This window comes from Spea bombifrons, chromosome 5 (assembly GCF_027358695.1).
Source record: "Spea bombifrons isolate aSpeBom1 chromosome 5, aSpeBom1.2.pri, whole genome shotgun sequence".
NCBI classification, from domain to species: Eukaryota; Metazoa; Chordata; class Amphibia; order Anura; family Pelobatidae; genus Spea; species Spea bombifrons.
The window spans coordinates 11,323,305-11,337,039 of record NC_071091.1 but is presented as its reverse complement, the minus strand read 5'-3'; the positions used below and the strand labels follow the sequence as shown (position 1 = coordinate 11,337,039).

Here is a 13,735-nt window from a genome sequence, read left to right as displayed (position 1 = left end):
AGGTGCACAGGCACCCCTTTATCACTCCCATCACTCCTGTGCTCCAATCCAAAGGCACGTTGTGTTCGCTGATCCACGTTTAAGTTTAAAGGACTAGTTGATCGTTACCCCATTAATAACCTTTACAAAGCTACTGCTAAACAAAAGACATTCATTTACCCAAATAAGAAAAAAGAACAGAAAGTAAGGATGGCTGCTCCCGTGGCATACGCGTAATAACATCATCTTCCAAAAAACCTGCTCTCGGGCAACGAATTTTCAATCCCCAATGTTACACTGTGACAGCAAATCTGTCTCCAAAGTCAGCCTCCCAAAAGTAAGAGCTTTAAGATTAAATAAAATGGGAAAATATCTAAGTAGGTTAATACGGAGCGCATTACCAGAGACGCAGTGTGCTAATGACCTGCATTCAGACTACGACCGGCACGGAGAATAAGAACATCGTAGAGGATAAAACGTACAACCTCACAAATTACTTTCCGAAAATGCTATTGTTTACTTCACCCCATGTGGTAAATGCAGTGTTTTTTATTTACGCCTGTTACGGGGTATCATGCGCGCTTCCTTCTGTAACACCGATCCGAGTGGAAGTGTCGCTTTCAGACACAACATATTTGGCATTTTTCATTGTAATACTGCTTCTGATCCTTTACCGTGTCTGATATGGGGATTATTGAGCCGAAATCATTTAAATATGAAATATTTCAATTTGTAGGAACTTCTCCTGGATTCGGAAACGGAATCTGGCTTTTCCCGTACACACCTTTATGTAATAATAGCCTTAGTGCCTATAAAACCATAATGCTTATAACACCTTCAGGGAGGAGACGCCAAGATGCTAGAGATGCTAAGATAATAACTGGAGACAACGCATCTCCAGCACGCAGAAGTTGTCCGAAGCAAACACATTAATGGTATTAAAAATGAAAGGTGTGTTAAGGGAAAAGGCCCATGAAAAAAAGTTATTCCCGATGGGAATAAACCCCAGTGCTGTATACAGTAATGTAGGATATCATTGGCAAAAACCTGGTTTTATCTCATTTTGCTCCAATAATTTATCTTCAGACCTGGAGGCTTCCATTGTTGTCAGTCATGTGATATTTTGGATGACTTTACTGCTCAAGCACCACGCTGAGCTGATTCTTTATGGCAATACTAATGAAGTCCGTACCTCCATAGACTTTCACTAGTCAGAGAGTCTGGGTGGGTGATGAAGACTGAGCCATTCTATTGTCTACCCAAGGCAGTATGAATAGAGTCAGTGGGTTTCTCCAGGTACAAGTGGCAAATATGCAGCTGCCAAAAAAATGTATAATAACCCAGGATGGTAAAAAAAGGGGAAAACAAAGAAGAACAGCACTATTTTGCAAACTTGTTTAAATCTGAAATAAGAAATTTATAAAACGGCGGGAGTTTCCCATTAATCAGCGTGGGACGCAAAAAAAAATTATTTTTGTATTAGTGCTTCTATAAGTTTTCTTTTTTATTTTATAGCGAATGCTGCATTATTACTAGAAATGACACTACGGGTGAGGATTAATTTGGATTAAAAGAAAATGGGAGCAAAGCCAAGTTTCTCAAATAAGGTATTCAAGCTTCATTTATTTATAACATTATGGCATATTCTTCTGTGCTCCACAGATGGGATGGAATAATTTTACCTAAAATAACACAAATACGGACAACACTCATCCGAGCCTAAAATACAGAGCAGGTGTATCTAAAAGGGTATGATCATGATGTTCCTCAAACCAAAAACCGTATCACAGGAGCAGCAGTCCTACAAGAGACCGAGAGCCACCGGATGTGTATTTAATTTCCGTATTGGTCAGTGACACCTAAAGGCTGGCTGCTCATTGTGAGAGTTGGAACTGCAAAGACGGGATCTACCGTATATTCTAGCTAAACGGCGGAAACAAAACTCACGTGTAGCTGAATTGTGAGCAGATAGACAATCAACAATAACAGGGATTATTTCCTTTGCAGAAGTTCAATTTGGGAGCATGTATAGGGAGCGCATAGTTTATCCAAATGAGACGTAGCAGTTAACTTTAAACATTTCAACTCGTCAACCCAGCAAGCTTCTGACGGGAGGGACCGAACTTAGTGAATAAATCCCCCAGAGGATTTTCTTTCGGGGTGTATTTGGAAGCTCTTATCACTCATACAGCCCAGATCTGCAATAATCAAAGGCTGCCAGTTCAGTGATTTTCATTCGCTTTATGATTCCCAAACACCATGGACTCCACACAGCGACACTTATTAAAGGGGAAAACAAACCTCTTTTTTTATTTATTACTAGTATTAAAAATAAGTTTCCTAAAACAGTGTTGTTTTTTTTTTAAAGAAAAAGTTCTATTATGAATAATACCAGGTTTCCAGGCAGCTGCCTATTGGTCATCTGTATTAAACAATCACGCTGACTCCTTATCATACCGCCTTGTGTTAAGCCATAGTTTAACTTATGTGACGAATGGATGAAGTTGAGAGATTTATCGCAGGTGATGGCAGCAGGATTTGTTAAGTGAACGAGAAAGTGGGGCCAAGCGTGACCCGAAGGCAGCAAACTCACATACACTTCATAAGAACCCTTTTTACTTTCCATTGGCTCTCACGGGGTTAAAACAGTAATGATATTGCCCTTGTAATAAAAGATGATAAAATGTCACAACCAATTTCATCACCAATAATTCCTGACCAAAACCAGGCATGTTAGGGGACATCTCTCCAGGGGTGATCGCTCAGCCAGATGTCTGGAGTTACTATTAAAGACTGTAGCGAGAAGCTCAAGAAGTCCGCTTAGAAGTTTGCATGGAAGGGTTTTCCGGAACACAGAATTTGATGGCAGAAAAGAACTCTTCAGCCCGTCCAATCCACCCTTGTATCAGGCAGTCCCTGGTCCCTCACTATATTAGCCTCTTCCACTTCTGCTGGAAGGCCGTTCCACTTATCTACAACCCTCTCAATAAAGTAAAACATCCTCATAGTACAGCTAAGCCTCTGACCTAGTTTTAGATGCAAAAGAGCCATGGCTTTATTCTCATTATGATGGGCCAACGCGGGCAGGTTTCTAGTGTAAGAAGGGCTGAGCAGGCAAGTCAATCTCTCTGATTTTACTATACAATATACAGGGCCAGCAAAGTTATTTGTAGAGCAGAATCCAATTAAAGCTGGACCTTAATGTATAGTGAAGCTAAGGAGCCGAAACCATACCTCAAGTTTTTATCCTTTATTTACTGCAATATTTAACACAACAGGTCCGCTTTACATCGGGCTCCTTAAGAAATAGACGTGTGCGGCCCTGCGGGAGTTAAACGATTTAGTAAACATTTATAGGCTCGCGTTTGTGTGAAAGGAATATCCACAGGAACGCTGACCCTCGTTTGAGATTCCTAAAGATTTCTCAGAAGCAACGAGCTTAAATAACCCAATACCAGCGAGGGCAGAGAGCTAGAAAGCCGGCCGGGACGCACAATGGAGTAAAATAACACGTCTTGGCTGCCGTCGCCGCCAACCCCGCCAGACCCCGGGGCTCTCGCATTCCGTTCATGGCGGATATACTCACCGTCTATATTTGATGTTTGTAGCCATCCCTTAACCGCTTCATGACAAGTTACATTTTGCACCGGCAAACCCCATAGGACCCAGGGTACTTTTGGTTTATATATAATAAGTAAAAGACCTTTCTTTTTATTAGAAGCCATCATTTAGTGCAACTAAAATATAAATAAGGGGCATTTTTTTTTTATCAAGTTTTACTTAGGATATTTTGTACGCAACTAGAGTATTTGGAGCAAATGACAGAAATAAATAATCGGTTCACTGTTTCTTTTGCGTAGGATTTTAATCTATTTTAATCTATTCTGGAATTTGCAAATGCAAGAAGGTGCATATTACTTTTTGCAAGCAGCTACTTAACACTATACCCTCCAACCAGCTACCCTCACTAAACTAACACTAGATCCCCACATGACATCTATAACAAAAACCAACTTAACGCTAAATTCATGGATCCATCCAAAATTCCCCACTAACGGATATCAAAAACCCCTCCAAACATTCCCAAAAACGTAATATAAGCGACACGATTCATACTTTCTCAGCTGAATACAGAAGCGATTAAGGGGTTAAATAGGTAAGCTGTCATTTGTCTTCCCAAGGATCACATGGCTGGAGGGGCAATGAATGAGGTCTCAGAGGAGGGCGACCCTCTGTATGGGGTGGCTGGTGGCATGCGTGGAGGAGCACAGTATAGTACATGACATGATGCTCCGTGCTGATAAAACAGTCCCTTAAGGCCAGCACAGATCATTGCAACCCCTTACAAAGAATTCATGCGTAAATACGTTCTTTACCTCTGCTGGTTTGTAGAAGAGCTTGATTACGTTGCGGTATATAAATGCATCATAAGCAATCCTCAGACATCATGAACCTAAAGTAAAGCAGAATAATGTTAGCAATTAAAAGGGACAATCATGTCATTTTTACTATACGGCAACATTTGCGATCTCTCTGCGTACAACGAGGGGGAAAAGATTGAAACCATCAACATCCACGTCTGATTAGAAGAGAGAAAGAATGACGCCGTGTATTTAAGTTACCGTTTATTTTAAGAGGTATTTGACAAATAATAGGAATGTTTACCAAGTTAACACATTCATGGCAAGCACTAAAGTCTTCATTATTTATTTATTAAAAATATTATTACAAATGAAATCAGAAGAACATAATGATTCCCGGCACACGGGACGCAACCTGATAACGGCACCTGACACAGACCGCGTCTGGGGCCCTTTAAATACTGCTTACGGGGCACAAACATTACGGCCGGATCTCTGCCTATAATGTTTTTACCAAACAGACGTTTGCCTGGTGCGGCTTATAGTATTACACGGTGAGAAGGCGATCCTGTGACTGCAGGTAACCGAAGAACACCTTCATCAAACACACGAGACATCAAACACCCAGACAAAGCAAGCAAACGACGAGAACAATATGGCGGGGGCTGCGCCTATAGCGCAGGCTGCAGCACGCCGGATATTTTCATACTCACAGTGGAACTGCAGTGTCAGAAGAAGTCTACGTTATCAATGTAAGGCAACAGCGTGACATCTGCATTTTAATATTAATAGCGTGTAATTTAAACTATAAATCACTTCATACCTCTGGGCCAGTACTGGATACCCCATGTCCAGAAGGATAAAAATATTTAAATAAAAAATTATTAAAATAAAGAGTAAATCATTATAATAATAAATAATGTATGGATCAGAGTAGGAAGAGGAGAGAGACATTTAATGGTTTGAGAGTTGGGGGATCAGAATATTTCCCCCTCTAGGAGCCTGGGACATTTTTCAGGATTTGGCTATAACATGAATTAAGTGACAGTCTTATTAACCCCTTACACAAAAGCAGAGAAACCTACACATTCATTATATAGGAACTGCTACATGCAGCATATGTATTTCTCAGCACGTATAGTGGGCACTCCAGTGTTAAATGTATAAAAAGGGTTAAACAAAGAAGAAGTTAGTATTCAAAGATTAGAGGGTGAGCGGTTTAGATGTGATGTAAGAACGTATTTCTTAATTAAAAGGGTGGCGGTTCTGTTCAATGATCGTCTTCCAGAAGAAAAGGTTTAAGCGAGAGAATGTAAACATGGGGAAGGCACAAGGACCTCCTAAATCCAAGACAAGACCAAGGGCCAAGCCTTCGCTTTGGATCTTAACGTTAGTAAGGAAAAAACATGCGCATTCATTTCTAAATGGCTTAAATTATTTTCGATGTTTTGAAAGCTAGCTGTATCAATAGCCCACGGCATTCTCCGAATTCCTACACCTGTCCTAGGAATGCTTATAGTCAGAGAATGAAGAAGAGTCACACCAGCTACATTAAATCTAGCTTTTCTTTTAACTTTGGCCTTTAAAAAACAAACACACTGCTCTTGAAGGAAGTCACAGCGGATACATGGTGACATATAGAATATATAGAACAACAGGTCAGTTTGCAGCAATAACTCTGTAGGAAAAAATATATTTAAAGGAATTAAATATAAAATATAATTGTAATTGCGGATACAGTTTGAATTGTTTCAGTATAAAAATAAGTATATGAACCCACTGATGAGGGTATGGAAGTCACGTGCAAAGAACAAAGTAGTTATAAGGAATTTGGCAAAATGACTTTCAAGCAGGATCAATAAATGCCTCTTTACACCCGAAAACGCAGGCTACATTTATGCCTGTGGCTCATCCACATAGCGATATATAACAAAACTATAGGGGAGAGCTTTTAAATCATGCATAAAGTCATAATGCTGCCGACACAGATTAAATAACAAAGATTCCTACAAAGAATGGCTCCTAATCCACATAGTAGGGTGACTTCAATATAAACATTCTTATCTAAGCTTAAAGGGATACTCCAGCCATCATGTGCACTATAACGCCCTATCCGCCCTTAGGGGTTGCCAAAACACCACGTTTGCCAAAAGCCTTTCCATGAGTAAAAATAACTCCTATCATTTTGAATGGGAGAGTTTTCCGGCCACTGATTGGCTGCCTCGAGAGAACGTAAAGGCAGGTAAAGACTACATAGTAAAGCACTTACCAAGTAGTTTAATATCCATTGCTGGTGAGGCTGCGTGGGGCAGTGGTCTGTCCCTTTAATTATAATTACACATCACATTAGCATTTTATATTGTTAAACTGCAAATGACTATTAATAATTTTCAAATGCAAATCTAGAGTTCTACACGAGGCAAAAAAGGCTCCGCATTACAGAGATGGAAATGTCAAGGAGGACCGTTTCACTCGGGAAATCCGAGAAGCGTCTATCGAGAAGCCGAAGACTTGTCTGGAAGCAGAGAGCTGTGGAACCGAGCCAGAAGATTTGAAACATATATATACCGCTTTACGGGTTATATTTAAAATCAGAATGCGTTCCACATTCAAAGCAAAGAGCAGATGTGACATCAGTATTATCTAGATAAGAGTCTGGATATGGAAAGACATTTTAAATGAATCCTAAACAGCTCCAGGTTCTGTAACACCAACATCCACGTAATACAAGGTAACGACCATCTGACCGAACCCAAACGTTTCCAAACAGATTCCAAGAATAAGCCTTCTAGATAAGAAGACGACTCACTGATGCTGCTCTTGGGGTCTTTTCAAATCTCAAATCTAAGACTTGCTTTAAAGAATAGAATAAATGCAGAACAGTGTATATAATTCATCCAGTGTGGGACCGCACCAGTACAAATCAAATATATATATATCCTACAGAACTATTCTCCATCCAAACACTGTATACCAGCACCAGTGTAACAAGAAGTCCTGCCGCTCCGCGAGGCTAGCTCCTCTTACACGCACGCCAACACACTTACACGCACCTCAAGGTTCTCATACTTTGCCTGAGTGTCTGAGCGCCAGGAAATTATGTCATATTCCCACAGCCATTACCCTAATTATTGCATTATATATATATTATATATATATATATATATATTATATATATATATATTATATATATATATATTATATATATATATATATATATATATATGCAATAAATTATTTAGAGGTGGACCAAAAGAAAAGAAAAAAAACTACAAATAATTACACAAGATCTTTTTAGTGTAGTAGAATGTAATCCTTAGAAGTAGGTGACCAACATTAAAAAACAAGTTCAGGAATTGTATCTCTCCCTTCAATAAAGAATACAGAGGGAAGGACGGTTCTTTTTGTAAAGAAATAAAAAGTTGTTTTTTTGTTTTTTTTAAACTGAATAAACATGGTAATAAACTATTTAGTTATCCCAAACTCATCATCGACTTTCCCAAAACATATCATAAAAATAAAAAAAAGGCGAGAAGAGCTTGCAATCTAGAAGGAACACACAATGTATTGTTCTACTGAAAAAGTAACACGAATACAAAATATTGATAGATTTAGTTCTTCTAGCATTTGTACCTCCTGAGGTCTTTGTCCTTTTCAGAGGCGTCGCACACTGCAGCTTCTAAAAACCTGATGGGACTCGTCTGCCATCTATAAAAAGTAGTAATTGAAAACAGCTGAACACAATGTCCACGCTTTTCATTTAAAGCGTTCCAGCAGGGCCGCACTCCCTGGCAGCCAGCGGCACGATCTCGTGTCCTCGCCCCTGCTGGCTATCATTTGACACCGCTGACCTATTCTACAGGGGCCAGCTTAGCTCACCCGTCTACACAGCAGAGCCGTAACTAGATTCATATACTACGGACAGCATAGAGCTATGTATCATCGCACAAGATATTCGCCGTCCATCGTACCAAGAAAATAACGTGCCAAGCTCTGTCCAACAGCCGGCGTCACAGCAGAGAGCGCTGTATAAATGTATATTTCAATTACAACTAGATTAAAAGTCTTCTTACTCTCCAGGATTACCAAAGGCTGATAACACAGTTATAAAATGGCATTATTTACTTGATTCCCCAAGTTTTTCGGGGTACCTCTTGTGACGGTACATAAATATACAAAAACTTTTAGTGTTAAATATAGTAGACATTTCGGGGCTCTGTCTATATCATGTGTTTGAGATCCGATGAAAGAACTTTCTACACGCAATTATTATTCTTTACGGAATCTACTTACTTAGAATAAAGTAGCAGGGATGGCAGATACAGCGGTTTTGCTCAAATATACCTTCTGTTGTGAGCATCACTACAGAACGAACATACAATACAATAATAATAATAAAAACCAAAGTATTAATGATAGTAATAATAGTAATAATAATAATAAACAATATAATAATGTTTGTAAAAGCAAGTGTTTAACACTAAACGTAATGAAAGAATATTTTACAGGGGGCAATTTTAAGGCAATACTGTGAGAAAGCAGCCCTACCCCAGAGCGCAGACAAACGGGGGCTCTATTAAATTAACGTATAACATCATTAGCCTGTCCGGCTACCTGCAGAACTTCAAATGACTTCACATTTGTTCACTTCCTTCACATCCAGAAGATTAAATAACGGAGAGTCGGTAAAATCAATTGAGAATTAGCTCAGCAAACAAGACTATTTTTAACCGAGTGTGTGCCAGAGAGTTCGGCAAAGCAATGACACACACACACTTATTATCATTATTATTATTATTATTATTATTTATATAGCAGCAACAATTTCTGTAGCCGTTCTTACAGTCCCTACATTCAATGGGTCTGACAAAACTAGAATCGACAGACTAAGACAAATCCGATGCATTAGGTAGAGAGGACCCGGCTGGCAAGCGGACAGACGCTTAAAGAGGCAATAACTGGGGAACTAATCCAGTTAGCAGAAATCAGTACCTCCTGTTATAAGTTCAGACTAAAGCAGACAGTATGCTTACTCAAAATGTATTATATACACTACAGGTCAAAAGTTTGGGATCACTTGGAAATTTTGTCCATTAAAATAGCAAGAAATGGATCAGAAATCTAAGTTTAAAAGGCTCATTGAGCGTTAGAAAATCCTTCTGCAATTATAAACGTTAGAAATGCTCTTGTTTTCCATGAAACAGCTGAGTGAACCCAAACGTTTGAATGGTAACGTATAAATGAATGACTTTGTTGCGGGACCTGACGTGAACTTTGCCCGTGCCCATGCTGGAACTCTTCCAGCGTTTACCAAGAACATATTCTTGCTCAATTTTTCTAGATTGTGACTGTAAAGAATTTTCTCCCCCACAGGTCTGTTTCTAGCGCCGTCCACTAGTATGATTTTAGTCTTGTTACATTATTTACTGAAGAATGCCATATTTCCCATAATTATTTTGAACAAGAAAAATTTTTACTGATCGGGACACACCAATAATAAGAGAATTAACAATCTGATTATTCCACCCGAGCTCAAGCGAGAACTGGAAAGGCTGCGGGGCTCGGGTGTCATGGTAGAACAGAGAAGCAGCTTGTAACAACAATAAAAGAAAAAACACCTAAAAGGCCGAACCTATAGGCCTAAACCCGAGTAAGGGATTGCCGGGCTCCCTCGCTGCATTGGCCATTATCACTTCCGCTGAATAGATTAGGAACGCATTCTACACCTTCTGGGAGTGTGGTTTCTAGTTCCTGTTTAAGACACAACTTATAACGTTTATCGTTCCAACACAGCCCCAACGTCACGGTTCAAAATAAAGATCCGTACTACTAACACACGGGAGTAGAAGATGAAGGCTTCCCGTCAGCCGACACTCACATTTCCCTACGTATCTGTCTACAGTAAATGTGAATGAGGTTTCATTTTTTATGTTCTAGGCAACAACAAAATATTCTGGTAATACAGAACAATTGAGGATGACACATAAGTGGAGCGTTACCGTCTCTATCGCTTCTATTAGAGCGTCTTAGACAATGGAAAGGAGTGTTCCGATGTTCCACGTTAATATTTCCACGTGACCGGTAACCATGAGTGAAATAAAGTATTGTGAATTCCAGCTTACCGATGGCACGTAAGTGTCTGTTTGTTAACGTGCGCTAAACGCACGCACAATCGTAATACCTCCAGCTTTTCAACGAGCCATCGCAGATTGTGTTAACAGCACCTTTCAAAAATCACAAACCACAAATATATCCAATTAAGTAAAAAAATTCTCCTTGTGTAAAAAACCCTGTGGTGTATATAGTCATCCTTTATCTGCAGACCTGGAGGCCACCATTTTTGTCAGTCATGTGATATTTTGGGGAGACTTTTCCTTCTCAGACACCACACAGTTCATACTTTATTCCAATGCTAAAGATGTCCGTTCCTCCATAGACTTTTGTTTGTCTAGTAGATTGGGATAAGATAACGGAGCGAGAACTCATACAAACGGCTGATATGCAGCTGCCGGAAATCATTATGCAAAAACTAGAAGAAAAAAAAAGGATAAGTTTGCTAAGTTTGTACAAAATATGTTAGCAGAAGGTACACCCCTCTTCTAAGGTCAGTATTCCTGCCGCTGATTAGCTGTACAAAGAGCAACAAAGACATGGAAAATTCCATCAACTTAAAAGTAGCTTACTGGGGATATAATGATGCCCTTAAAACTGCATGAAGTCATCGTTCAGTGTATAGCAAAGCAATGGATGCAGATCACTGGCAATTACCGAGTAAATAAACACGCCACTGTTTCACGCACCGCATGCAGCCCATGAGTTTAACATTGCACCATCTTATAAAGAGATGTAACGGTCTGTAGAACTAAAGGAAGAGATAAAAGCACCGGGAAGGCCTTTGAACCGGCTCTCACCCAGACGCACCACACTTCCCATACACAGTCTGTAATCATACATCAGCTGGGGCTGGAAACAAAGGAGCCATTTATAAAGCAACTGAATTCCGCATCTAGAACAGCTTCTGAGCCAGAATTAAAACCTTTGTGCAAAATAACCACGATCCGATGACTTTATGGTGATCACTTTACTCATAAACTTGTCTTCAGCAGTATAGACTACATCCCTGTTTCGCACCATAAGCAATTTGCTGCACGGCTCTATTTTTGGAATCAAGTTGTCCATGGTGCCTCGTTTGCAATTCTCATCTCCCCAGCTGTGAGCTGTTCCAATGGGATAATTTAACATGGAAAAGACATTAGGCGTCTACGCTAACACACAGGGCTCTGGATACAAATGTATCTGGCTACATATCTGGAGGTTCCATGGACATGATAGACCATTTAACGGACGACGAGGTTTACAAACGCCATGGGTTGCTGCTTGTGCGCATTTTTACAAGGAAGGACAGAAAGCAAGAAACTAGTAATCAGCTGCTAAGTAGGCACTTGGGGAACCAATACCAGCCAATACCTTGCCCTCTGATGGTCGTACCTATGTAAACCATAATGCATCCTGTCTCAGTGTGTTCTAGGGCTAATTTGCTCCTGTGTTTGGCCCGGCTTGACTCTGACCGTCCTGAACTCCAGCTTCCTGACCTCAGCTTGTTATCTGGCTATCCCGAACTCTGGCTCCTTGACCCAGGTTTGTTAAACGGCTTCCCTGGACACAGAATCTCGGCTTAAGGCCTGTTTTTCTCTACCTGTGTGTACCCTGGTCTTGGAAGATCACCACAAAGTCCCACGGCCACTCAAACTAAAAAGGCTAAACCCAACGAGGAACCGTTTGGAGGGCGAGGAATTCTTCTGAGACCTACAGGGTTCCCCCATGGGGGACACTGTCCTACCCCGCATCAGCACCTCCTCTGCAGTTAAGACGTACTAGTACAAAAGAAGACGAGCTTCCAGCATGTATTGCATGGACGTTTAAAAAGTAAAGGTGGTAGAACACACCACATAAGAAATTACAGAGTCTACCTAGACTGGAGTAAGAAAAGATACAGGCGTTCTATCTAAGATGACTTCCTCACAATATTTTAATTAAATAATCATTCAGAATTTGACAAACACCAGAACCAGTCTTTGCTCCAAAGGGTTTACCATAACCTTCAATCTTTTCTGATGTATAGCACTGGAGAATCCATTGGAGCTATAGAAATAAAAGACATTAGTAGGAATATTTTCTAAGACCAATTAAATGTTTGACTATATGCAACAAAAGCAAATTAGTAACTTCCACAGAATACTTTAAGATACCGGACGTTGATCTTTCCGCCGGCAGCAGTGGGAAGCAGACAGAGCTGAAGAGGCACGGTTTTGTTAAGACCCTCTAGATAGGAATTCATTTATTTCACAAGGAATGTTTCCCTCCTCTTTTAAATTCCAATCAGACTGGAATCTGACCTTGTCAATTAGCCAATCAAATATCCACTGGAAAGAACAAAATAAAAATAGGAGAGGAAACAGCATTGCCGGTGGCACTACACACATCCACTTAGAGAGAAAAAGAGAGAATTTCTATCCATATTATTATTATCTTTTATTTATATAGCGCCAACAATTTACGCAGCGCTTCCTACCATCCGTACATTTAAATGGTCTGACAAAACCAGAACTGACAAGACAAACTGATACATTAGATAAAGAGGACTCGGCTCACAAGCATACAATCAAGAGATATATATATAAGATTTTCCAACAAACAGTCTTATTCTGATGGAGGCTTTGGTTACATTTTATAGTGATGAGCTCTTTAGAATTTCAGTACTTGAGTGTTTAGGGGAAAATGAAAAGGGTGGCCATATTGCTTTTCTATCATATATATTAGCTGAGGTAGACTGACAGCTGGTAATGTTTAACAAACCAAAGTATATATAGGATTCAAATCATGTAGCAATGTTATAAATATATACTGTATGATTTTCATATTCCAATTTTTTTCTTAAATGTCAATAAATTGTTTAATTTCTTTAACATCTTACTATTACCTATTTAAACAGAAACATCTACTGGATTAAAGAGTCGCCGCACAATTTAAGACTTTATCACTGCCATCCTAAACATTACTTACAAAACGCATTGACCGGCACCCTACGAGGGCAGATCCATAAACTTCGCGACTCTCTGGGATCCAACGCGTGCAACAACGCCCCAGAGAAACAGCAACATTCTCCATATATAGCGACGAAGCTCCTTGCTGTCATTTTTGTCCATATTTTGCCATTAAAAGCTAAACTCGGTTATTAAAAAGTGGCAAAAACATCAAAGCTATTTTGTAACATACAGCATTATAAATCATAAGAAAACTTTAATAACCCAGCAGGGTAATGTTTCTTTTTAACGCTGATGGACGATGGGAGATACTTTTATACGTAACCTGTAAGTGAATCATAAATTAGCAGC

The 13,735-nt window shown here is 39.7% G+C and overlaps 1 protein-coding gene across 1 annotated transcript in view; it reads right to left on the bottom strand.

Annotated features, from left to right (window-relative positions):
* Window positions 1-13,735, bottom strand: part of MPP7 (MAGUK p55 scaffold protein 7) — a 143,174-nt gene that overhangs the window by 114,256 nt on the left and 15,183 nt on the right. The window contains exon 2 of the mRNA XM_053466014.1: window positions 4,356-4,432. The gene's annotated coding sequence lies outside the window, so the exon portion shown is untranslated. The remainder of the gene's footprint in view (window positions 1-4,355; window positions 4,433-13,735) is intronic.